This window comes from Odontomachus brunneus, unplaced genomic scaffold (assembly GCF_010583005.1).
Source record: "Odontomachus brunneus isolate Ranch 3 - 2012 unplaced genomic scaffold, Obru_v1 Obru_scaffold_102, whole genome shotgun sequence".
Classification (NCBI taxonomy): Eukaryota; Metazoa; Arthropoda; class Insecta; order Hymenoptera; family Formicidae; genus Odontomachus; species Odontomachus brunneus.
This window is the reverse complement of record NW_022639552.1, coordinates 922341-948158: the sequence shown is the minus strand read 5'-3', so window position 1 is coordinate 948158 and position 25818 is coordinate 922341. Positions and strand designations below refer to the sequence as shown.

The following is a 25818-nucleotide window of genomic DNA, read 5'->3' as shown; positions in this document are numbered from 1 at the left end:
CACTGCAAATCCGAATGTACTATTTTTGAACGCATAAACGTGTAATTGGCTGAAACTTTTTTCACACGTCTCTTGCGATTTCAAATCACATCATTCAACATGTTTATGATGTAGAAATTAGAATTTTATACGTTTGAACGTGTTAAATGACGCGACTTGAGACAATAAGAAACATGTAAAAAGGGATAAAAAGGATTCAACTAATTACATGCTTATATTTACATGCGTTTAAAAATAACACTTGGATTGTGCCGTCGTACACTGCAAATGTGTTAATTTCACTTATTTTATATCTGTGTAATTTCCAGAAACCATTTTATCCGTATTATTTTAACACGTATAAGTATGTTTATATGATACGGATTTTACCCGCAATAATGAGAACACGTCTTGGAAATATATAACAAGATAACTTTGTTATTAAACTTTTGTGACATGTTATAAAGTATAAAAGCCATTTAACATGTTAAACTTGTAAATTTTTATTTACACGTTTTAGCAGTTTAACATGTTGAATGGCTTTTACACGGTTAGGGAATTATAAATCATAAAGAATTTTTATAAAAGAGTAAATTACACAAAGAAAGAATGCAAATGTTAATTTGCAAATGTATTTTATTTACACTTGATATATGTAATTATTTTCATTGAAATAAGAAGCATGTTATATAAAGTATTGTAAAAATCACAAAATTAAAAACAGAGAAAGAGATGTAAATCACTGCTACATTGCAAATTCAAGTGTATTATTTTGGCTAAATCTTTTACACGTTTTTTACTATTTTGAGTCACGTCATTTAACATGTTAAAACGTATTAAATTTATAATTTATCCGTCTTATAAATGTGTCAAATAACGTGACTTAAAACAGTAAGAAACGTGTAAAAGGGTTTTCAGACAAATTATACGTTCACGCATTTAAAAATAACGCACTTGGATTTACAGTGTATCTCGCTGCGGCTGCGACGCGACTTACCGGACACCGTGTATATGCGAGGTGAACGGCCGCGGCGAGCAACGCTTATCTGAGGCGCGGAGGGGGGGGGGCCGCGTGCCGCCCAAGGTGACTCACCGGAAGCAGTCGCGTGCCGCATTCCATTCACGCACGTCGCGTCGCGTCGTATCTGCTGCTCGCTACGCTCGATAACGCCGGCCGGCCGAAAACACGGATCGACACAATCGTCAATAACTTCACTTGTAGACGTCGTAGCGACTTGAAACAAAGATCATTGGAAAGAGGAAATTACCGCGCTTGCGTTAAACGTAAAATCATCCTCCTGTGAAATAAGAATCCAATGGCGTAGACATGTGAGTATGAAAGACATCGGTTTTTGTGTTTGCGCCAAAGTGGACGTTAATTATTAATCTGTGTTAACAACTAATGAGAAACCTTAGTTTGGATTTATAACGCGAAACGTTAGTTTCATGCTTTTGACGAGTATAAAGTACAATTTTAAAGAAAGGGGCGAAATTATTACGATGGGAACTTTCTATCTAGCAGTGAATATTTCTGTCGCAGTGTTTAAGTTATATCGAATAAATTTAGTCTCGGTAATGACGGTATTAGCTGTGCCTATTCCAATAACGCGTTTTAGCTGCCACAGTTATATTTTAGCGAAGCCAGACGTACGTGAGACGCGTTTTATTATTTCGCATTATATTATCTTGTTTATTGTATCGTAGAATCGTATTAAATAATGACAGCATTTTCGAATTTGGATGGTAACTATTATTTTTCATTTTTGTCGGTTTAAAAAGAATACACCGTCTCGAGTTTCTATATTCTTGACAATTATCCATGGCACATTATTGTTTTAACATCATAACTAACCCGAGAATTTTCTTTTTGTTTCAGATTTAACGTTGCCACAGGATGGATTCTACGAAACCTGTAAAATGTAGTTTTAATACTGTACCGGAGGATCCGGTTCGGGCAAAGCAAGATCAACTCGAAGGTATGTTTATATACACTTTCTCTCCAATTTAACTCTCTAATTACTAATTAATGTTTATATACACTCTCTCTCTAATTTAACCCTTTAGGACGAAAGATTAGGATATTGTTATCCAAGTATAAAAATTGTAGAGTTATAACAATTGCAAAAGTTTAACACGCTCGTATCCGTGTGTATTTTTTCATTAAACTATTAATTCACATATCTAATCCGTAGTGATCTATATTATTGTTTCAGATTTGCAGCAGAACGTGATTGAGATCCTGGTATTTGGGTGAGTCAAAAATTGAGTACATTTAAGATGTTGGATTTATTCGTGATTTGAGTATACAAAAAAATCAATGCGATTTACTTAGTTTGTAGATTTTTACATGAGCATTGAGAGAAAGAAAATTGTTTCGCTACAAATTACAAATTTAGTTATTTTTGCCGTTAGTTATATTATTTTGTTATCCTATACTAAAAAAAGTAGCCGCAGAAAAGTACTTACTCTAAAAATAGGTTTCCCAATTGTAATTATTTCACCGCGTCGTTACAATGACGAATAGAAAAAACTTTTCTCTCAGTGCTAGGAATTTTTACATGCATGTATCTATTCTGTCCACTGAAATAGCCTGCTCGAAACAATCGGAAATTCACATTTCTTTAAATATATCATCTTATTTACCAGATAGTCTTAAGTTATAGAGTATCTTTTTTTTAAAAATAAGGTTCTTAATATCCTTCATCTTTTTTCTTAATTCTTAATAGTTTTTCAATTCTTAGTATTCTTAATACTCTAATGCTTTATTCAATATACTCAGTATGATCTCCCAATTGTTTCGTGCAACGTAAAATGCGCGTTAGAATTGCGCTTCAAGATTGCGCATCAAAATTGCGCCACCACATATGGAATTTGCGATTACTTTCTTACTCGCGATAAATATAGTAATCGTCATGTTGGTCAGTTTCCAAAATTTTTAACAGTAACAGATTATGATGCTATTTTCCTGGAAATGTTAAATACAATATTTATAATCATCGTTTAGCTAAAAGATAGAATTTACGCGAAAGAAGAATCTCATTTTTAAAAATATAATCAGCCGTGAAACGGTATCTTCTCTTTTTTTCTCATTATTGTCAGACGCAACGCTGTCTTTGATTCGCTGTTTATTTACACGTAACTCGTGAGTGTGCGCGCGAAATGCCGTAAACTGTCGCATTTTTTGTTATGTCGTTGAAATAAGTACGGTCGCCAATACAATATAGCAAAATGAAGCAAGCAAAGAGCGATCGATATAGGACGGCTGGATTCTTAGGACGTCCAGCAATATCAATTGAGCGTAAAATTAAACGCTATAAAGCATCACATTATGTAGTGCATGCAGTTAGTATTTCAGTAGATTAATAAATCGCATTGATTACCGATAAGGAAAAGCACGGTTGTATATTTTAATGAATGCGATATTATTTAACAAATATTTATGAATTAATACAGCGCGCGCTTATGTTTGATAACTATATACTATATACTAGTAAGTTATATAAATCTTGAATATCAAAGAGAAATTTCCTAATACAGTTTGACAATATCACGTTTACCCGTTTGATGTTTCTCCGGGATTAAACGCAATTGTCGATTCAGATATAATTTTTTATCCATTCGCATTCATCCATGTGAACTTTTTGATTTCTGATGCGAGCTAAAGTTATATTACGCTGTAAGAATCATCCGTGATAATTACGAAAACCGTCAGTTTTGATAAATGCTTATTCTTTAAATATTTTGATACGGAATTGAGCACAAACATATAAGATGATGGGTTTATTCATGATTACACAAAAAATTTATGCAATTTACTTAGTTTATGGATTTTTACATGAGCATTGAGAGAAAGAAAATTATTTTGCTACAAATTACAAATTTAGTTATTTTTATTGTCATCTATATTGTCACCTATTATTTTGTTCTATAACAAAAAAAGTTGCCAGAAAGAAAAGCACTTACTGTAAACATTCCTAACTGTAATTATTTCACCACGTCATTATAATGATGAATAGAAAATATTTTTCTCTCAATGCTGGACAAAGTACAAATTATACTGAGAGAAAAAATGTTTAAAAAATAAAAAGAATATTTATTTGATAGGTGCTACAATAACATGTTTACTTGTATTAATATATATATTTTTACATTAAAAAAATTGTTCATTCGAATGAGAAAATATACTTTTTTCTAAAAAAATTATATTTTGTGTTAACTGCTTATTGCATTTAAACAAAATAATTTAAATATGTTATTAGTACCCACTGAACAAATTTTTATTTATTCTACAGATATTTCTTCTCTCAATGTAAGCTTTTTTTCAAGAGATAAAAGTGTACACTGAGGAAAAAAATACTTGAAAATTGATTTATACAGGGTAAAAGTTTGTTTCACAGAAATAAACTTTGTACAAATTTTGAAGTATTTCTTTTTCAGTGTATTATTTTATTTTATTATTAGCAAACTCCAAATTGCCATATATTAAGTTGATTACGTGAAATTCTCTATATAAATCTGCTTTTGAATAATATCCTGATTTCACTGAACCGCGTGGTATTTGTAAGCGTAGGCGACCACTCGGCATTCACCGAAATCGCTGCACGCGACGGGTTGAGCGTGAAAGCCGCGCGGGGACTTTTATCGAATATGACAGGTCGGTTGTACCTAATTTATCTCGTTTTATTTCTTATCCCGCGGGGGACACGCATTCGTATTATGGGGACGCGGGTCTGTAGGTCTCGCGCGTTCTTTCCCGGCGATCCATCATCGTAACAATTAGTGTTGGCCACGTTTCTTTATCGACTCGCACGTGGGAGGTGTAGGTGGAGGACGAGCCTTCGTTCTCGAGGATGATTCAACGTCCGATTGCATTAACGGCACCGAGGAATGCCTTTGTCTCGATTTGGTAGCGGAAGCCGTGCCGCATTCTGACTCATTGCGCGCGACTCTTTCACTTTCGGCCTTTCATTTGCTCCGTTAAATACCGTCGTATAAAGACGTCAAATAAAATGAGACGCGAAAAAAGCTCCCGCTCTGACCAGTTATTCGCCGGACGATTCGTACTTCGATTGTAATTTGAAGAATGCCGACTTTCGAAAAGGCGCGTCGGGACGAGAAGCTGACGAAATCGTGGAGTATATAAAAACGAGAGTTAACCGTTCGCGAGTGTTGTAAGATGATTTAGGTACGAGCTGCTTCTAACGCACGATTATGCACGGAGTACAGTTACCGGTGGTAACCGCGATAATAACATTAATAACCTCTTACTCGCGTTAAATCGTCGTGCAACGATAAAAGCTGCCTTCGTATTGACGTAGCCCGTTAGTCATGCGCCGAAGAATATACCGCGCAGCCGGGCTACTTACCGTCGGATCAATCATCTAAATATATTGGCGTCATTACGAATGCGTGTAATGCCGATAAATCTATTCCCGTCGCCTTTACGTCCTCCGTTCTTCTTTGTACGCCTCCTTGTCGCCAGGAAGTATCTTTCTTGTGAGCGGTGCGACGAATGACGTTGACATTCGCTTGGCAGTGTGACAATTATTAATGAGCATATCCTCCGCACTGCTCGCAATAAATTCTTTACGACCCGTATATGTTACGCGGTCTATGAAACGCGTTAAATAAAGTCCGCGAAATTTAGTTGCGGCTTAACGCGAGAGAAACTTTTGTGACAAATGATTGCATTGTGCAATCGTGATAATAAACATAGTAGCGAATGTCCTTTGGAATATCCCGTTGGGCTGAGCTGAATTTTCCAGATAACGTTATCGACTATTTTCTTAATCCATTCGCTCCATTCGCCCGATTTTACTCGTTATACCTTGCAACATCCTGACGAAAGTTAGTTTAATTATTTCTGATAATTTTTGAAATTTCAACACGTAGTGTCAGACTAATTCCAAGTTGACTTGTTGAGATTAACCTTGCAGTTCGATTTATCAAATATTACTCGCACGCTCGGTGTTGCAATTTCAATTATACATCGCTCATCTAAACGATGTATACTTATACGGAAATATATATAGTGTGAACTAGGAATTTAATCCGTAGAGGAAAGAACCGTATCGTATTGCGCTAACTGACCATTAACCTAACGAGCGGTTGCTATATCGGAGAGAGCCTGTTATATTCGTGATTAGAGGCATATCATCGATAAGATGAAATTGTTGACGTTTCGTTGAATTAGCAATCAATCCTAGGAACGCCTCGGGAATGACGAGAAACCTATTAATACTGCAAATTTCACACTGATGTGTACTTAACTGGCGGGGATGATCGAGCGAAATAGTCAGTCCTGATAGCGCAAATTCATTGCCATTGAGGATGTATTGCCCCGTATAATTTTTGCAAAATGTTACAAAATATTAGAAATACGCTAATATTTCTATTTTTCGTATAAAACGTGCACACACACACACACACGACAACAAATAACAACATATTTTACTATAACATCATATTTTTATAGTTTATTTACTTTATTTTATTTATTTCTGATTTCTAAAGATTTATCTGTAAACCACAATGAAACTTTGCATATATCATTTTGAAAACTTAAGGTACATGTAGGGAAAAATTCAAATGTTTTCATTATTTTTAGTTATCTTTTTCTTTACTTAAAACAACAGCATCATGTATTTCTATAACAACATGATTTAAAGTACTCTCTCAGCAGAATACTTATCTGACGTTATTATGCTTGCTTGGCTCATTTTAAAGTGGAGTAACTTTTAATTTAAGACTGTAAAATTGTTTGCAATTGTTTTTAGATGCAATATAGATTAATCTGTAATTTTTTCCAAAATTTTTCATCATTTTCAAGATATGGGCAGTACATCCTTAATATCGACGCGATATTTAAGAAAATGCGAGCGTTAAGTTCGCGACCAGTACTTTAACACCTTGCGCATCCTCTATACCGCGTTACCCCGAAGGGAAGTGGGAGGAAGTGCTACATGCGTAATATATTATACTTTATACCGTTCCAAAATAGCTTCCAAGATTGTCGGGTTAACCAGGCCGCGTCTTGCGAATTCATGCCCTTTGCTTGTCAAATTTCGTCCCGCGGCTGTCGCGAGCGCTGGCGTTAGTGACGTAATTAATTCTCCGATAAACTACGACGGAAATACCAGCGATATATAGGCTGTTCGATGTGGAGATCCTCATCTACGAGGATTTTTCGTGATTTCCCGTGGCGCGGCAAAAGATTTGTCACTCAGGTGGGTCGCGCGCGACATGAATATTTCAGTAATATCGCGATCGTTGTGGCGACCAAGCGAGGGTAAAGAGCCGATGATCAGCAGCGATGCGGTTAAAATGCTTAACACGTGCCAAGAATGCACGGGCGTGTAATGTACTCTGAAAGACACACTTCCCTCTGAAAGTTTGTCTTGTTTTAATTAACAATGTGTGATACAATGTGCTTCAAAGTGTCGCTAAACTGTCTCGATGGATACTAACATATTTACTTAAATTTAAATTCTTTTACTTAATAGATAAACAATTGTTTTATGAAAAGATTTTAAGAAAATATATATTTCCTTATTAAAAAAAATATATTGGATACAAATGGATATGTTATTAGTACTTATAAATATTTTTTTATTTCTTAGATATTTTCTTCTCTCACAGTGCATTATTGATTTTATAGAGATCTTATCATTTTTTTATTGTTTTGGAAAACTTTATATTTTGAGTTACGTTATTTTTCCGTATGATATGTGATATTTGTCACATCAGACGTATATTATAATATACTTAGAGAAAGATATGGTGATGGTAATTATACAGATAACGGCTATACGAGTTTTATATGTAGAATTAATGTGTAGTTCAATAAACTATCTTTTTGTAATTATTGCAACTAAAGTTAACGAGAACTGTACATAACAACTATGTAGTTCTCATAACTAACTTCAACTTTAGTTGTAGTAAGTATAAAATAGTTTATTAAACCATAAGAGAGAGTTGCCAAAGTCGCACACCGGGCTCCCAAATCGTACCTTATCAATCACACCTGATTTTTTTAAATGTTCGTAGCACGCACAAAATAAGACATGATCTGAAAATTATTTGTTTATATTTCTCATTGCTCATTTATGTCTAATTTTTATTGTCATCTATATTCAGTAACAATAAAGAAATTAATGAGATATGACTTGGGAGACCGGTACGATATTTCGGCAACTCTGCCTATACATTATTTTATGTACAAAACTCGTATAGTTATCATCCATGCAGTTGCCATCGCCATGTCTTCTTCTCTGAGTGCGCATCGGTGACACATTTGCAATGTTATACATGTTAGAACTACATCGATTTCGAGTACCAATTTTTCGCGAGTGGATAGAACAATTCGTTCGATGATGATAACTCTCATCATCTTTCGACGCTCTATCCTGCTGACGTCGAACGTGAGATCGCTTCGCGACTCACCTGCGGTCGGCGAAGCTGGTAGCACCTGCCGAACGAATCGGTTAGCTCGTCGCGCTCGGTGGTAGGTAGGTAGATATAACACCGTCGAAATAGCGCGTACGTCGTATGAAAACGTCGGTCGTTACGTCTAAGTGCGCACATACGCGCTTGATGCGACAGCGCTCGTATACGGGGTGTCGCGCGATAAATGCTTATGCTTCATCGATGAACTCGGTGTTTCGCAACGAATAAATCGTTTATGTCCCAGGCTACAATTAAAGAGCGATTTTGGAGTGAGTTTTCTAAAGCAACGAGAGCTGCCACGCGACAAATCAAGGTGTGTTTTCTAAATACAACTCGAGTAGTTTTTGAGCGCGGATTCATGTTCAAGCAAATATTTCTATTAAGTTTTAATATTTCTATTATTCTATTTTTCTATTTCTAATATCTTTATTATTCTTCTATTCTATTCCTATTATTTTAATATTTCTATTAAGATTTAATCTACAATGTGTTATTTTTTTCTGTTTTTTGCTCTCTGTCTTTGTACATTGTAGATCAAATTTTGTGTTTCGCGGAGAACATTTGAAACATTCAGTGTTATACTTTTCTGTTGTAATTACGAAAGTAATATATACATATCAAGTGTATATTGCGTATCTACGTAGGTTATGCAAGTTTATATATACCCGATATTTCGAATTCAAAATACAAGTACCGCTGAATAAAGTTCCTTCATCTCGCGGGGAATAACTTGGTAGCTCGGCTAATCCGTGTGAGAGCAACTCGTTGTGTCTGAATTGTGATTTTCGCGGGAAGCTCGTCACATTCGTGGGTCGTTTTCGTAGACGTTAAAGCCTGATCGCGCTCTTTGCTTCCTGTCTTTTGTTCATCGTTTTTTCTGGGCTAAAGCTTAGGACATCGAGTCTCAGACCGAGACAAAGAGAAAGGAACAGAAGAAGAGCACATTGTAGATCAAGCTTAACAATCGGCTACAAAGCGACCCCCGTTTGTGATGCTTCCCGCGTATTACGTGACACCCCGTATATAAGCGTGGCGCGAGTCTCATACATACACACACACACACACACGTACACTCGCGATTATAAATAGAAGCCGGCGTGGCGGGTTGTGCGGCACCCGCTAGATAGCCGCACGGTGGCCGCTTCGCGCGCCGTGTGGCGCTATTATAAGGACAACCGCAAACCTGTCAGCGATCGGTGTCGCGGTGCGCTACGGAACGGAAAAAGGCGAACAGGGAAGGCGGATGGACGACCGCGACGAAGTCGCGCGCGCGTTCGCACGCGAAAATCCCTTCCTCGTGAGGCGAGGGCGAAGCGAAAGAGAAGCCTCCCGGCCACTATAGAAAACGCCACCTGTCGCTCGTGTGTCTCGTCGATTTCGATCCCCTCTCCCTCTGCCCCCGTCCCATCCCTTCTGCGCTCCTCTGTTTCCTACACTGTCGCGAGAATTAAACGGTTGCTCGTCCCGTGCGGGGTAAAGTGCGATAACCGTCAAGCGGCGACCGAGTGTCTCGTACGTTCTAATCAAAGCTAGGAGCAAAGCTGCTCGATTTTTGAACGCGCGCTGAGATTTATGATCGCGGAAAAGTAGACCGTGATGTGGTAGACTGTTGTAAGTTGACTGTTGCCGCCGTATTATAATTAAATTCGGCACGGACTATGGCGCGTTGAACTTTAGGAATTACTAGGTATTTGGAGGGTGGACTTCGATGACCGGATTTTCGTGCGCACAGAGTCGAGGTGTTAACAGAGGGAGTAAAGCGCAAGTTTTAATATTATTTATCTGACGTGTTTTACTAGCTATTTCCGACTAATATCTGCAATCTTTTGGTCAGTGCACAGAGAAGTAGTACGCTCTGTATTAAAGTAGTCGCTGTATTAAAATGTTTCATGAGTTCATATATCCGCAAGACTGTTGTAAGTTTCTTCATAAGAGATGTCACATTTATTTAAAACGCATTTTGCTAACATTTCCTAGCAAGTTTGGCACTTCAATCGAAAATATTTCAAAATCGTATATAATCAAATTCTTATGATATTTTTGTAAAGAAAACAAATTCTCCTTCTCTCAGTACGTAATAATGAACTTCTCTGAAATTTACGATTTCAAGACTATTATCAAGAGCATATTCTGTACTGAAGGTGAGCATTATTTAAATGAAGAAAACTTGTGCAATCGCTCCTCCCAGTAGTAGAGTGATATTCTTCTGTGTATGTAATTTCTTAACATATTGTCTTTTAAATTAGTTAAACATAAGAAGGGAATTGTCAGAATTTGAAGTAAGAGAAAGAGAGAGTGAGAATATTTACAGTGGGGAAACGATCAATCGATTGATTACATACACTAACGTTATAGTAAAATTTAATGAAAAATAGCTTCTCTCTCTTTGGCCGAAATTTATGATAATAATGTTTCCATTTAATTACAGTTACAAACACCAAACATTTTTTCTCAGTGTCGTTAAATATTTATACTTTTGCGGGTATTTCTGCGGATATTATCGCAGGTATTTTACTATTTCGCTTGATACCTGAAAATATCACAGGACGAATATGCAAATATTTGGTCAGGGACTTACTATCTTCAAGTCGGCAATTACAGGAGCAATCTTCTCAGAAGTCGATGGTAATAATATAAAGATTAGCTTCCTTCGAGAGAAATCTCTCTCTTTCTCGCCGATTATTCGCCATACGTGCGTATGCGTGATACAGCGTCCGGCTTTCGCGGCATCCAGCCGGATTATTCGGGATACGGCGCGTTACGCGAACGATAAAGTCGGCCGGTGATAATCGCGCAAGTAACGAGGCTACATTATATCGTCATTAGCCGCGGTCGCCTGGTGCCGCTTAAACGCTCGCAACGTCCATCACCCTCGCGCGCGCGCGCGCTCGCGCCTATTTATACGTCCTCCCGATCCCGTTGTGATATCCCGAATTATGTGGGCAGGCGCGTCGGACAGACAGCCGGGGAGATCCGTCTCCAGTCCATTGAAATCTCGCGAAAACGGCTGAATGGGTTTCGCGGAAGCGGATAATGGGCCCGCCGGGTGGCGCGGCGTGGTGTGACCGCGCAAACCGCCGCGCCACCGACGCCGCTCTCTCGTCCCGTCGTTTCGGCTACTCGCTCGGCCGCGAATCGCGCCTCTGTCAGCGTCGTAATCATCGGCGACGAGCTCTCGGGCTCCCGGCGCGGCGCGCGGCGCGATATGACGACAAACGGCCGGCACCGTCTCGGAACAGCGGTCATCGTTGTTCGGCTAATGGGCTGCGCATTTCTCCGTCTGCTTTCACAGCCAGCTGATTATGACATGTTGGTCGCGTCTGCGAGCGAGCGAGCGAGCGTCGGATACACACCATACCACGTGTTCCAGGCACCGTAACGCCATTTGCCCGGCTAATGACTCGCTGGCACTTAGCGTTACCGGGTCCGAGAGACCTTTTCCTCGCGTCTCCGCGCCTTCGAGACGGCTCTATTCGAGAGGATAGTCTCTCTCTCTTCTCCTCCACCTCCTTTCCTCTCTATCTCTCTCGTTCAGGGTGCAGACACTCGGTGAGCCGCCGACACTCGCTCTTTGTCGCCGCAATTCTAACCACCGCGAATTGATCGCGACGTCTGATAGTGAATTAACCGGCATTTGCATATTGAAGCTGCGACCAACGTAGCGGGTATCATTAGCTCGACTGGACAGTCACGAGATCTACGATAACGCGAACGACACGCACTATTTAGATACTTCTCCTCAGTGATGGGATACTTCTCGATGCATTACTGGCACACTGAGAAAAAAATATTTAGTATCTGTAACTGTAATATCACACTTTGGAGAAATAATTACTATAAAGAGTACAACAAATTTTAGTCTCATTTTTTTGCAGGATGCGAAATCTTATATTATTTTTTGATAAAATTGTAGTTATTCATGAGCGGATTAAATATACATAAATATCAAAGTGATACGCGATTCACCATTTGGAAGGAAATTGAAATTCCGTTGTGATCAGCAAATAGCTATTGATCAATTTTGCTAGTTACAACGGAATTAATCGCAATATCAATCGATGCGTTAATAGTATCGGAAACAAAGAGAGGAAAGGTTAAGAGGAAAGGTTAAGAGAGGAAAAGTTAAGGAGAGGAAGAATTAAGTCGCGCGAAAAGAAATTTCAATCAGGGCATTCAAGCGTTTCTAATCGAAATGATCTTTACAATACGAAGTTCGTTTTATTATTGGGATTTCCCACATCATATTTATTTGGAACGAGTAATAACGCCGACACGAGACCAAAGTGATTACTTTGAGATCTGCCAGTCTTTTACATTCGTATCATTGAAAGCTGTAATTATGCCATTGAAGTTAGAATGCACGCGTCGCACGATACGCAGACTGCGATGTGAGGGCTAACGTCGTTGTATGACTTTATGAATAATTACATATGGATATAATTTTGACAAATTAACCACCATAGCCGATAGCGAATGAGAGATTTGCGATCCTGCTCGCGTCTTGGCAGCTTAATAACGTGTTATTAGCACTATCAGGACCTCGAAAAAATGAGCGCGATACGAGATCGTGGAGATCGCGTATCTAAGGATAGTTTCATGCAACGAGGGACAGTAGCGCCGTGGAGAAGGCCCTTGGGCGTAATTCGCAGAAAAATTATACTAATGATACTCAGGGCTATCGCGCGATATCGATACCAAGCCGTGGCTTTGAAAAGGCTTGATAAATTGCCCGTATGTCTCGCTGCGAGCGCTCAAACGTCTCGTTGCGAGGAACTCTCTAGCTCCACCTTCAACCGATCTACCGATTTAGGTCTGTGCAACATCGCGACAATCGTGCGATGCGGTTTCTGCCCGCGAGTCACGAAATTTTGATCCCACTTTCGACCTCGATGTTCCATCTAACATCTATTTGGATATTCTCTGAAGCTTATATCAATCACTTTTGATTCTACTTAACCTATTAGCCGAGAGACCTTCTTTAGAATCTACAAGTGGCACTTTGTGTGGTTTAGTACCATTTAGAGGCGCTAAGTAGGGTTTCACTTTTCATGTATATCGTGCATATACTGATCCTTCAGAATATACAAATGTTAGAAAGTTCAGGTTCAGGTCCAAAGTGGAGTTAAAATTTCGCAACTCGAGTATCAAAACAAATATAATCTTATTCTTAGCGAGAGTCCTCTTATGCATGACCACAAGAGAATTTTTTTGAAATCGAAAGGAAAGTATCTCAAAAAGTACCCAAAAAAGAAAAAGAACTGACTGCAAGATGCTATTTTCAGTGATTTCATATTTCGAGCGAAAATTCTCACTAAAAGAGTATTTCTTTTCTAACAAAGTAGACTATAAATGGTAAATCTACTAGATATTATTTTAATCTTTTCTCTTCCCTTTGAATCAAGAGGAATTGTTTATTTGAAGCCAAATATCTTCTTTATTAGAAGAAGTCTATTAAGAATCAGACTTATACTATAGATGAAATTCCTCAGACTTTGGGAATATCGCTTAGGATATTTTCCTTTTGACTTTCGAAAAGTCTTCTTGAGGTTATATACAGGCCTTGAATATTTTCAAAGTAAAAAACGAAGATAATGTTCAGATTCTCGAAGCTATTCTATTAAAAAAAAAAGAACTTTTCATGGTGGTTACATTTTTCTTTTAGGAAAAGTAGCTTCAAAGATCTTAAGACCACTTTTGTTGTTTGGTTCAAAGATTTAAACTGGCAACAGTTATCGATTTTCACCATGTAAAAAGTATATTGCTAAAGATAAGACTTTTTTGTAATGGATGTGGAAAAAGTTACGTTATAGGTTAACGCGTTAAAAACCGGTAATGTCAACTTTAATTATCGCCAAGTGGAAAACGGGTTTGAGAGGGCCGGTGTGTTCTGACGCTTTATCAAATATTTGCACTCATGTCAGATTTGATCTCGCACCGTAGAAATCGAGGATTACATTACAACTGATCTTTCTCGCAACTTGATCTTTCGATAAATGAGCTTCGCTCCATGTGCGCTCTCGCTCATCGATTACGCGATTACGCGCGACCAGTGCGGGCTTTCGTGAACCGACTGTGACTTTGTCGTTGACGTGAGTTACGCTTGAACGAAACGAATCGACGGAATATCACGGGATTAAGATCGCTGAGGACGTCAGCACCGGCCGACTGTAATTCTCGCATATAAGGTATGCCTTCATCATCGTCGTCGTTGTCGTCGTCGTCGTCGTCGTCGTCGTCGTTGTCGTCTTCGCCGTCGTGCTCTCGTCGTCGTCGTCGTCGTCTTCGTCTTCCCCATGTAGGAAACGATTCCGTCGCCGACGTGGAAACCGCGTCTTACGCCTTGGCGGCGTGACGTCGCAATTATTCATCGCGTATGGTTGCGAGTAACAAATCGCCAGTCAAGTGGCAACACCGTCGGCAGCTTGCGCAAGAGGGGCGAGAGAGTGCGTGTGCGAGAGGAGACGAGATCACGGAAGGTTGGAGAGAGGAGAGACAGACAGAGAGAGAAAGAGAGATACACAGTGATAATGGCGGGCCGCACGGGTAGGTGGAGGGAAACGCGACGCGCTCGAGATGAAGAGAGATGCGACCGGACGAAGATAGAGAGAGAGGCGGACTCCTCCCACGTACGTCTAGATTCGCGTCGCCAGAACGTAAATTTAGCACTAACGCATTATGCACGCTCGGGCTGCGTCGCATTGGGCGTGCGATACCGACAACAGTGTCCGTCTACGCACGCATCGCCCTGATGCGTGTCGGACGTGTCGCAGACGACGCACGTGAGAAAGGGCGTCGGTCTTATTTCGCGCAAATGAGGTGCGAAAGTCGACGCGGGACCGATCGCGGGAAATCGCGAGGATCGAGCGCGTTGGTACCTCTTGGGCTTGAGATTTTACCGTTTACCGTGTCTAGCTTCCAGAAATATTTTGAGTTCGACGCTTTGCGAGTTTTATTGAAATCAAACCTTTGGCAAAAATTACTTGGGAGATTACAAAGAGAATATTATAGCTTTTTTTATATCATTTGTTTTTTTAATCTTAGTGTTCCAAGTAGCGTAGAAAAATAGACTGTCAGTAAATTCTGTCTTGCTTAAGCAACATGATACATTTCGCTAGAAACACAGCGAATTCTTTAACGGCACATTTCAGTTCCTAAAATAATAAGTGGAGTTTCGTATACTGAGAGAAGAAAGTATCTGAAAAATAAGAAATATTTATTCGGTGGCTCTACTAACATATTTACTTAAATTCTTTAATTCTTTTAACTCTCTAGATTTATTTAAATTACTACATTTTCTTTGATTTAAATAAATTTAGTTTGAATAAACACAATTGCTTTCGTGAAGAGCTAAGATTTAAAAAAAACTATATATTTCTTTATTTGAAAAATATTTTGTATATTGATAATACTATTAGTATCCACCGAATAAATATTTTTTATTTCTTAGATATTTTTTTTCATGGTGGAAAGTAGCACATACGAAATGGAAGGATAGTCAATTACTGCAGAATGTCGATGCTTTTTATAAAATTCTATGGTGAGTTTTACCGTAAAATTCTCTCCGTGTAAGAATAAAAAAAAATTCCATTATTCCAAACCGTTACTAGAAAAGTTGAGTTGTTTAGTAAAATTTTGAAATATTAGGGACATCAGCGAAAGACGAAATCGTAAGCGAAACAGTGTTGTCGGCATAGTCGCGAGTATTGCAGGGCTGAACTCATTGAAAATAATCGTAAATCAGCATTAAATAACAAGCGCAAGGTCGCCGGTTCGCGCTGTAACGTTCAGAAATCTCAATTAGCCCTTTGTGTTGGATGTACGGCTGCGCTGGGTTTGATTAATGTACGTTTTACCGCGACTGCCTTTGTGCCTGAAGTCGGTGGCGCGGCTGAGAAACACAATTTACGCCGACCGCGATGGCAATATCTGTTTTACACTCGCGCGACGAGCGATGCTTTGAGCGCGACTTTGCGATCCGTTATGATTTACACGGACATCAGCTTCAAAGACGAGACCAGAATCGTTGCTAGAACGATAGATCTTCATTATCTTAACATCGATGCGGCATTCGGCTCTATATCGGCTCTCAGGAAGACTGTATTAATTAAAATATCAAAGTAGGACTTTCTCTTTCTGTCTGTCTGTCTGTCTATCTATATGTCTGTCTGTCTGTCTGTCTGTCTGTCTGTCTGTCTGTCTGTCTCTCTCTCTCTCTCTCTCTCTCTCCTCTCTCTTATACACATATATATGTGTATAAGAGAGAGCTCTCTCTCTCTCTCTCTCTCTCTCCTCTCTCTTATACACATATATATGTGTATAAGAGAGAGCTCTCTCTCTCTCTCTCTCTCTCTCCTCTCTCTTATACACATATATATGTGTATAAGAGAGAGCTCTCTCTCTCTCTCTCTCTCTCTCCTCTCTCTTATACACATATATATGTGTATAAGAGAGAGCTCTCTCTCTCTCTCTCTCTCTCTCCTCTCTCTTATACACATATATATGTGTATAAGAGAGAGCTCTCTCTCTCTCTCTCTCTCTCTCCTCTCTCTTATACACATATATATGTGTATAAGAGAGAGCTCTCTCTCTCTCTCTCTCTCTCTCCTCTCTCTTATACACATATATATGTGTATAAGAGAGAGCTCTCTCTCTCTCTCTCTCTCTCTCCTCTCTCTTATACACATATATATGTGTATAAGAGAGAGCTCTCTCTCTCTCTCTCTCTCTCTCCTCTCTCTTATACACATATATATGTGTATAAGAGAGAGCTCTCTCTCTCTCTCTCTCTCTCTCCTCTCTCTTATACACATATATATGTGTATAAGAGAGAGCTCTCTCTCTCTCTCTCTCTCTCTCCTCTCTCTTATACACATATATATGTGTATAAGAGAGAGCTCTCTCTCTCTCTCTCTCTCTCTCCTCTCTCTTATACACATATATATGTGTATAAGAGAGAGCTCTCTCTCTCTCTCTCTCTCTCTCCTCTCTCTTATACACATATATATGTGTATAAGAGAGAGCTCTCTCTCTCTCTCTCTCTCTCTCCTCTCTCTTATACACATATATATGTGTATAAGAGAGAGCTCTCTCTCTCTCTCTCTCTCTCTCCTCTCTCTTATACACATATATATGTGTATAAGAGAGAGCTCTCTCTCTCTCTCTCTCTCTCTCCTCTCTCTTATACACATATATATGTGTATAAGAGAGAGCTCTCTCTCTCTCTCTCTCTCTCTCCTCTCTCTTATACACATATATATGTGTATAAGAGAGAGCTCTCTCTCTCTCTCTCTCTCTCTCCTCTCTCTTATACACATATATATGTGTATAAGAGAGAGCTCTCTCTCTCTCTCTCTCTCTCTCCTCTCTCTTATACACATATATATGTGTATAAGAGAGAGCTCTCTCTCTCTCTCTCTCTCTCTCCTCTCTCTTATACACATATATATGTGTATAAGAGAGAGCTCTCTCTCTCTCTCTCTCTCTCTCCTCTCTCTTATACACATATATATGTGTATAAGAGAGAGCTCTCTCTCTCTCTCTCTCTCTCTCCTCTCTCTTATACACATATATATGTGTATAAGAGAGAGCTCTCTCTCTCTCTCTCTCTCTCTCCTCTCTCTTATACACATATATATGTGTATAAGAGAGAGCTCTCTCTCTCTCTCTCTCTCTCTCCTCTCTCTTATACACATATATATGTGTATAAGAGAGAGCTCTCTCTCTCTCTCTCTCTCTCTCCTCTCTCTTATACACATATATATGTGTATAAGAGAGAGCTCTCTCTCTCTCTCTCTCTCTCTCCTCTCTCTTATACACATATATATGTGTATAAGAGAGAGCTCTCTCTCTCTCTCTCTCTCTCTCCTCTCTCTTATACACATATATATGTGTATAAGAGAGAGCTCTCTCTCTCTCTCTCTCTCTCTCCTCTCTCTTATACACATATATATGTGTATAAGAGAGAGCTCTCTCTCTCTCTCTCTCTCTCTCCTCTCTCTTATACACATATATATGTGTATAAGAGAGAGCTCTCTCTCTCTCTCTCTCTCTCTCTCTCTCTCTCTCTCTCTCTCAGGCCCTTGCCAGAAATTACAAAAGTACCCGCAATCATGGGCAATTTACATTTCAGAGGAATACACATGTCGCCGTAGGTTCGTGACGATTTGTCAAAATCGTTGGAGTAGTCGCTCACACGCGATAATCTTGTCTTTTATTCTTATACAAAGTTTCTCCCTCCGTCTCGGCAATTCTCGACATGTGAGGGAGACATCGATCTCCCGGCAGATGCAATTTACCTACTTTCCTGCTCGATGTATTTTCATCCGTTATTTTCTATCCCTTCGTTCTCTGCGGCGATTCGCTCCCGCAATAGTATCACGAAGACGAATGTTCGCGATAAAGTCACGCGAATTGATGCGCCGTGTACAGCCGCCGGTTTCTCGCTTCATCAGCCGTTCCTAGTTAAAGCGCATAATTTCCAGAATTTGTAATAATATTTCGCAGAACTCGATTATGTAAGATCAAAATAGTCGTTTGCGCGTCACGCTTCTCTCTCTCTCTCTCTCTTTCTTTCTCTCTCTCTCTTGCTGGATGTCTCCCTCGGTGCTTTTATAAGTGGAATTATGCCGCGATAATTTCACTTCGTGAGGGCATATTGAGAATACACAATGAGAAATGAAATGGTGAACGGATTTGTCTCTCGTACAAAAGTGCGGGAGGATTACAATTTGCGGCTAAATCAGAAGGAACGACTGGAAGAAGAAGTGCCTCGGCGGGGCATAATCCGGGACATTAATTAACCGTCTAGTCATAATACTGTCCAAATGGTGAAACCAAGCCTGCGGAAGGGAAGAGGGGGCAAAGAGACGCTTCTTCTTTGCTTATTGTGAGAAGCCATCGTCGAATTAACAAATGGAGCAACGAGGGGACGAGATTGCCTACGAAGAGAGCGAACTCGGTCTCTTTCTAGAAGAGAATATCAAGACGCGGGGATTCGGGGACAGAACAGAGAAACATAGAGGAGACAGAAAAGCAGAGAGAGAGAAAGAGTGACGCGGTAGTCATCGAGGGGAAGGATGGGGGTGGAGAGAAGCGGACAATCTGGAGACAAAACAATTGTGCGATTTCGCGCCGGGCGGCGTTTTCACTGCGAGATGCAACGTTAGCGTGCAAAACGAGGAAATCAAGTAGCGGCCAAGTATTTCACTTGATGTCGTACGGCGCGCTAGACACGCGCTGACAAAAGAATACTCGGCTCTTAGCGCGCGATCGAGTATCGAGATAATCGATCTGTCGACGCGAGCCTTCGTCGCGTATTTCGCGATCGGTTCTCACGAAGCGGGAAGAATTCGATACGAGGTGAACACTCGACCGAGGTGAATATTCATGTCACGTATGTGTCGATCACTCGCGCGCGTGCTCATTAACTCTCCGATTTCCGATACTCCGAATCATTCATAAGGCGGCGAGTTACGGCGGCTAACGGCGTCATAACAACATTACCGCCGCTCAAATATTTAGATCTCGAGAATAGATCCGCGCGGGATAATCGAGAGATCCGTATTGACGGATCGTTTAGTGGTTGTGATGTGTCGCGCGCACCTGCGACGTCGATCGACTCACAGGTAGATCGTGGATCGAATTACGACGTTGCGGTCTCGCTCTCGATCGTTGTCTCGTCTCTGCGAGATGGAATTTCAGTTATAGGAGCGCATGGAACAGAAGCCGCGTGCGTATGCACGTCTCCGTGGGCGCACCGCGATCTCGGTCCCGATCTCGCGCCCACTTGGGATAATTGCGTCGAAGACGAGGTGATTAACTGACCAGAGACTGCGTGGATTGTGGGTCGGCGATCTATTTCGATCTAGGTGCTATCTTTTCTCGCAAAAGTGCCGCTGCCGTCTAAGTTCGGCTGTTGGCCGTCTCTCTCTTGAGCGACTTCAGAAAAAGGAGCTTTTCAGTATTCTTGTTTGTTTGTATGTTCCCTCATAACTCAAGAACTCAAGAATCTCCGTCGGAGATAAAGCTCTTTGCTAATTTGTTCAGTGTGTCATTTATACTAGTTCTTTTAAATCAATGCCATTACCTGTGTTTGTCTAAGTGATCGGCAAGCTAGATAATTGCATTACTTTCTTGAAAATCCGAGAACACCTGGAGATGCAGGATGAAACTCTTTTCTAACCTCGACTTAAAGAAACTTAAAAAAAATTAATCGCCTTCAAAAGCCTCAAAAACCTTAAAAAGAATGAAATATTTGAAAAATTTATAAATTTTGAATCAACGTTCTTATGTATCTGTAATTTTATTCTAATGTTTTAACGATATTAGAAGTCTACTCGAAAAATACAAATTAGGTTGCTAACTGTATAACTGTGTAGGGAGATAAATATTAAAAAAATTTCTGTTACGAGATATACACGAGGGTTAGAAATTTGTGCTCCCTCTTTGCATCGTGTCGGATACAGCAAATGTCATGAAGTATACTATAAAGTATACAACAAATCTCGTGTTTTTTATATTTATCCCTGCCGATGATTCTAATATATTACCCAACTTCGACGACAAGATAGGTAGGATGCACTTCTAACGATACACGTTGTTATATTCCGTTTTCTAACAATATCTCGAATGAACGTGGACGCGCGCGCGCTCGTTGATTGCCATTATTCTTCCTAATTTTATCCGACGACCGGTACAAAATAAATTATCTCGTAACGCGCCGCTCGTAAAAGGGTTGGAGGCGCGCAGAGGGGGCTCTCACAATGCGCGTCGACTCGTCGCAAAAGGAGGACACGCTGAGCTTTCGCCTGTCCGTACATACGTACGCACGTACGTTACCGCCTTCTGATCTCTTTTATCTCCTCCACCTCTCTTCCTCTTCTCTCGCCTGTGCTCCTCGTCGCGCCTCATCCTTTTTCTTTCCCCATCGGCGCTTCGCTCCCTTCATTTACCGCAAGCACGCAAACCCGCGAGCAGATCTGACCCTCTTGAGAGAACAAAAGCCGGCCGGCTGGCCTTCTTTTCGGATGCGCGCGCGCCCGCGCTCTCAGCGAGTCTTTAACTTCCTTCCTTTTTCATTCCCGGCGGGAGATTCCATCTCTCCGCGGCACTTGCATTGTTTTATGTGGCGAGCGTTTAATTAGAGCATCGCGTCGTAAAACCGTCGAGCATTTCGCGCACTGCCAGAAGATCAAGAGTACGATTTACATGGGCCCGTGTTTGTTGGTTTATTTATTATTTTACTCGGTAACATCCGCAGTTTCTTATATTATTTTTCATGCAATATACTCCACTCTATATAAAAATTACATAAACGCGTAAGATTGAGCATTTGCGAAGGTGACCGTATTCTTTCCTCGCAGGATAACGTCGAACACTTGACTGATAACACTTGACTCTCCATGTAACTACTATTGAGAGTAGATCCGAGCGTGTTCGATCGCTCGAAAGTATTTCTCTTACTTAGAGCTGGGTCCAATGTTTACTTCCTGTTTTTTCTCTCATGTCTTGAGCTTGATCTACAATGTATTGCTTCCTGCTTCTTTCTTTTTCTGATTCGAACTTTAACCTTAAAACCTGATCTACAATATGCTCTTTGCGTTCTGTTTCTTGTCTTCTATCTTTTTCTGGCTTAAAGCTTAAGATTTGAATCAGAAAAAGATAAAGAGAAAAAAGCAGGAAGCAAAGAACATATTGTAGATCAGACTTAAGCCAGAAAAAGACAGAGAACAAGAAACAGGAAGCAAAGAGCACTTTGTTGATTAAACTCTAAGCTCAATCTACAATATGCTCTTTGCTTCCTGTTTCATGTCCTGTCTTTTTTTAGTTTAGAAAGAGATAAAGAAAGAAAAATAGAAAGCAAATAACACATTGCAGATCAAGCTTTAGGCCAGAAAAACAAGCAACAAGAAGCAAAAAGGGTATTGTAGATCAAACTTAAGAGAAGTACTTCCGATGCAAGAGAGTTAAAGTATAGATGTGTGAGAGCAAAATAAATCATTTTTATTTATCACACCAGCTTAGTCAGCTCCGTGTAATGCAGACAAGTCTGTGAAGTCGCGATAAAGATTCAGATTCGATTGATCCCATGATCGCGCGCGAACGCAAAGACGATGGGGATGGATTCCCTTTCACGGGTCGAGTCTTACCGTTTTCCATCTTTTCGACAGGATCCGCGGCACATACGCAACTTCTCCAAGCGACTTCCCACTCGATAGCCGTCGTTCGTTGCCTCCGTGACGCACTACGGTACGTAAGTTGCAACAAGGGGAGTAGCGCGCGGTCGACGACGCGCGCGAGCGGTGCTCTCTACGCCGCCAACTCGAATAATTCACATTGTCCGTCGGGAATGGTAGGCAGTCTAGGGTTTTCTTTTGCCAATTATTTCGGGACACGCTGGTGCGAGGAAAGAAAGCCCCGTGGGGCAGAATAGATCGCGCGATTTTCTCCGGACTAATTTAGCCGCGCTCTTGTTCAACGTATTTTCTCTCTCTCTCTCTCTCTCCCCCTCCCCCTTTCTCTCTCATTCTCTTCCGCTGCCTCCGCGTTCGCGTCGCAGCCTCTTTGTCCGTGGCTCGCCACATCCACCAGCGTGTGTGTCTTCCTGCTTGGAACTCGGCTCGATTATTTCCCTCATTAACACCATCCGAACGCAGGTACAGCGAACGATATTTTACAGCGATCGACGTTGTCAACCGACCAGCATCTCGCTCGTTCGTGGAACGCGCACGAGGAAGTGTGTGAGAGAAAGAGAGAGAGAAGAAGAAAAAGAGAAGGAGAGATATCTCAACAGTCCCGTTGATAAGGACAATCGATATCACCCGTTAGCCGCGCCGATAGAGCGCGATCTCGGCGCATCTCGCAATTTACATTTCCGAACTATTAACCCCGGCGCAGTTATACGTTAATACGCGTCCGTGTCTAATTTTAACGGATCTACCGTACTCGCGGCCGCTGCGTCCCGAGGACGGGCGTGCGCTCGCGGAAACTTCTATCGACGCCGATCTATCTGCCGGATAACGGCAGATTAATGACGAGGAGATCAGCAATGTTCGTACGAGCCGCGGTGGAGCCTCGGCGGAGCGCGCTTTTCGAGATTCCGGAATTTCCAGTTTCTCGTTTTGCCGCTCTTTAATTGGACATTTTTAGATCGCTCTAACTTTACCGATGGGATCGGGGTGTGTGAAGTTGGCACCTCGGCTTTTCAGTTCGGTAGTTCTGATAGTTCCAACGATTAAAGCGTGATTAAAATCGCGCTTGAGAAACCGGGCGCTTACTTCGCACGCGAATCGAATGCCTCCGAAAAACTCACTCGATTCACCCAAAAATTCATAATCTTATTCTTAACGGAATCCTCATATGCGGCCTCAGGAGGATTTTTTTGAAACGAAAAACATTCTAACACTCCAATTTCCCTAATTTTCAGAATATTGTATTAAGAATATTTTCCTTTTGGTTTTAAAAGAATTTTCTTAAAGTCAATATATATATATATATATATATATATATATATATATATATATATATATATATATATATAAAAGAGGATTCCGCGCTAAAAATAAAATTATATTTATAGCTATTATGTTTGGATGTTTTTTTTTACGAGCATTAAAGTTCCCGATAAGTAGAAAGTATCAAAACGCTGAATTCTACACTTAAAAAAGCTTTACTGGGATGCGGTCTCGCGGAAATTGAGTCGTCAATTTTTATAGAGATTTATTATTTCGTATTATTCTTACGCCTCGAAGAGCTCGAGCCGACTTCCAGTTATCGTCCGTGCACAGTATTCCTCCGGAACCACCTCGCCAGCGAATTCACGGGAATTCCAATCAGAGTTCCTCGCGGTACCTCTCGTACCGTCGAGGGTACCTCTTCTGCCTGCTGAGCGTCCCCGCCCTCATCGTCGCCGCTTGCAATTTTCGACGCGCCTTCGCCCAGCGAATTAATGCTCGCGGTGTTTCAGGGATCGCGCGCGCCATTCATAACGCGAATGTTATTAGTGCAGATCGCAGTCAGATATACCGCCCGGCCGGTCGTGTGGTTAAAATAAAGATGATGAATGCACGGCCGTCCCTCGCCGCGGCACTGGATGTAGATTAATATCGGCCCTCGCTCACTTACTACTCCGCGCGCCTCCTACTAATATCTGCCGCCCGTATGTAGTACGTACATGGGGATCTTGTATCGCCTCCCCGTCTCTTTGCTCCTAGTAGCATCCTTGCCGGAAAATCCTTGAAGAGCGCGAGTCGCATTCACCACGTATTCCTTGGAAACCATCGACTAATAATTAGGAATGTCCGAGAACTATCGTTATATGTATATTTTTTTTTATCTGTGCATCATTCAAATAATGGACAATTTGTTAGTAAAACTGTACCGAAGTTACATTATGAAGAAGGATCCATTGGAATGACTCGAATTGAGTTTATTCGCTGTTACAATTTTTGGAGATAACAGCTTTCATACACTGAGAGAAAAAGTATCCAAAAAAATAAAAAAACATTTTACTCAAATTGAAATCTTTTATTTAAATAGAATAAACGATTGCTTCCATGAAAAGCTAAGGTTTTAAGAAATTGTATATTTTATATTAGCGTAAGAGAGTAAATGTATTATTGGTGCTCACACCAATGTGAGTAAATATCTTTTATTTCTCAGATATTTTGTCTCTCAGTATATTATGGAGAGAATTTTATAATAAAAGTTACTATAAAATTTCGTAACCGGGGAACTAGATCCACATTCTCTGCAATAATTGTCCCTTCATTTCATATGTGCTATTTATACATTTTACGAACTAAAATATGTTATTAAAAAATTTACTATATTTTTAGTAGAATTTATACTATGTTTCTTAGTAAGATGGAGACTTTACATTGAGAAAAATATTACACTTGAAGTTTTTTTATGAGATATAAAATAAAAAAAATGTTTCGCAGAAATAAACTTTCTTTCACAAAAATAAATTTTTAGGATCTATTCTTGTACTAGAAACAATAATAAAATTAAAGTGATTTTACATAAGAAAAGGAAGAACAAACTATTTTTCCCATCTACTTAACGCGTCCTGAATTGTAAGGGTTGATCATTAATAAAAGTGATCATTAATTCACGAGATGATTCTGTACAAATATCGAGCAAAAAGTAACGTTCCATTACCAATCTCTATTTTCCTCGTGTATCAGCTGAGATATCGGGCTCGAGGATCTCCTCGGTCTAGGATCGACTTCGCGGCGAATGCGTGTCTATTCGTCGCGCGTCCTTGTACGGTCGCGAGGGGACGACCCTATTAAAGTTCTGAGTAATCTATATGAAATAAATAGCGGCCGTAACGTTACCTCGTAATTTCGCTCTCTCGGCATCGCATACCCGACACATACACACACACACACA

The 25818-nt window shown here is 40.3% G+C and overlaps 1 long non-coding RNA gene across 1 annotated transcript in view; it reads left to right on the top strand.

The window, feature by feature from the left end:
- The first annotated feature begins 1855 nt into the window (after nucleotides 1-1855).
- The window catches only part of LOC116848946, a 61314-nt gene continuing 37351 nt past the window's right edge, over nucleotides 1856-25818 (top strand). The window contains exons 1-2 of the long non-coding RNA XR_004379037.1: nucleotides 1856-1955; nucleotides 2193-2229. This is a non-coding gene — a long non-coding RNA (uncharacterized LOC116848946). The remainder of the gene's footprint in view (nucleotides 1956-2192; nucleotides 2230-25818) is intronic.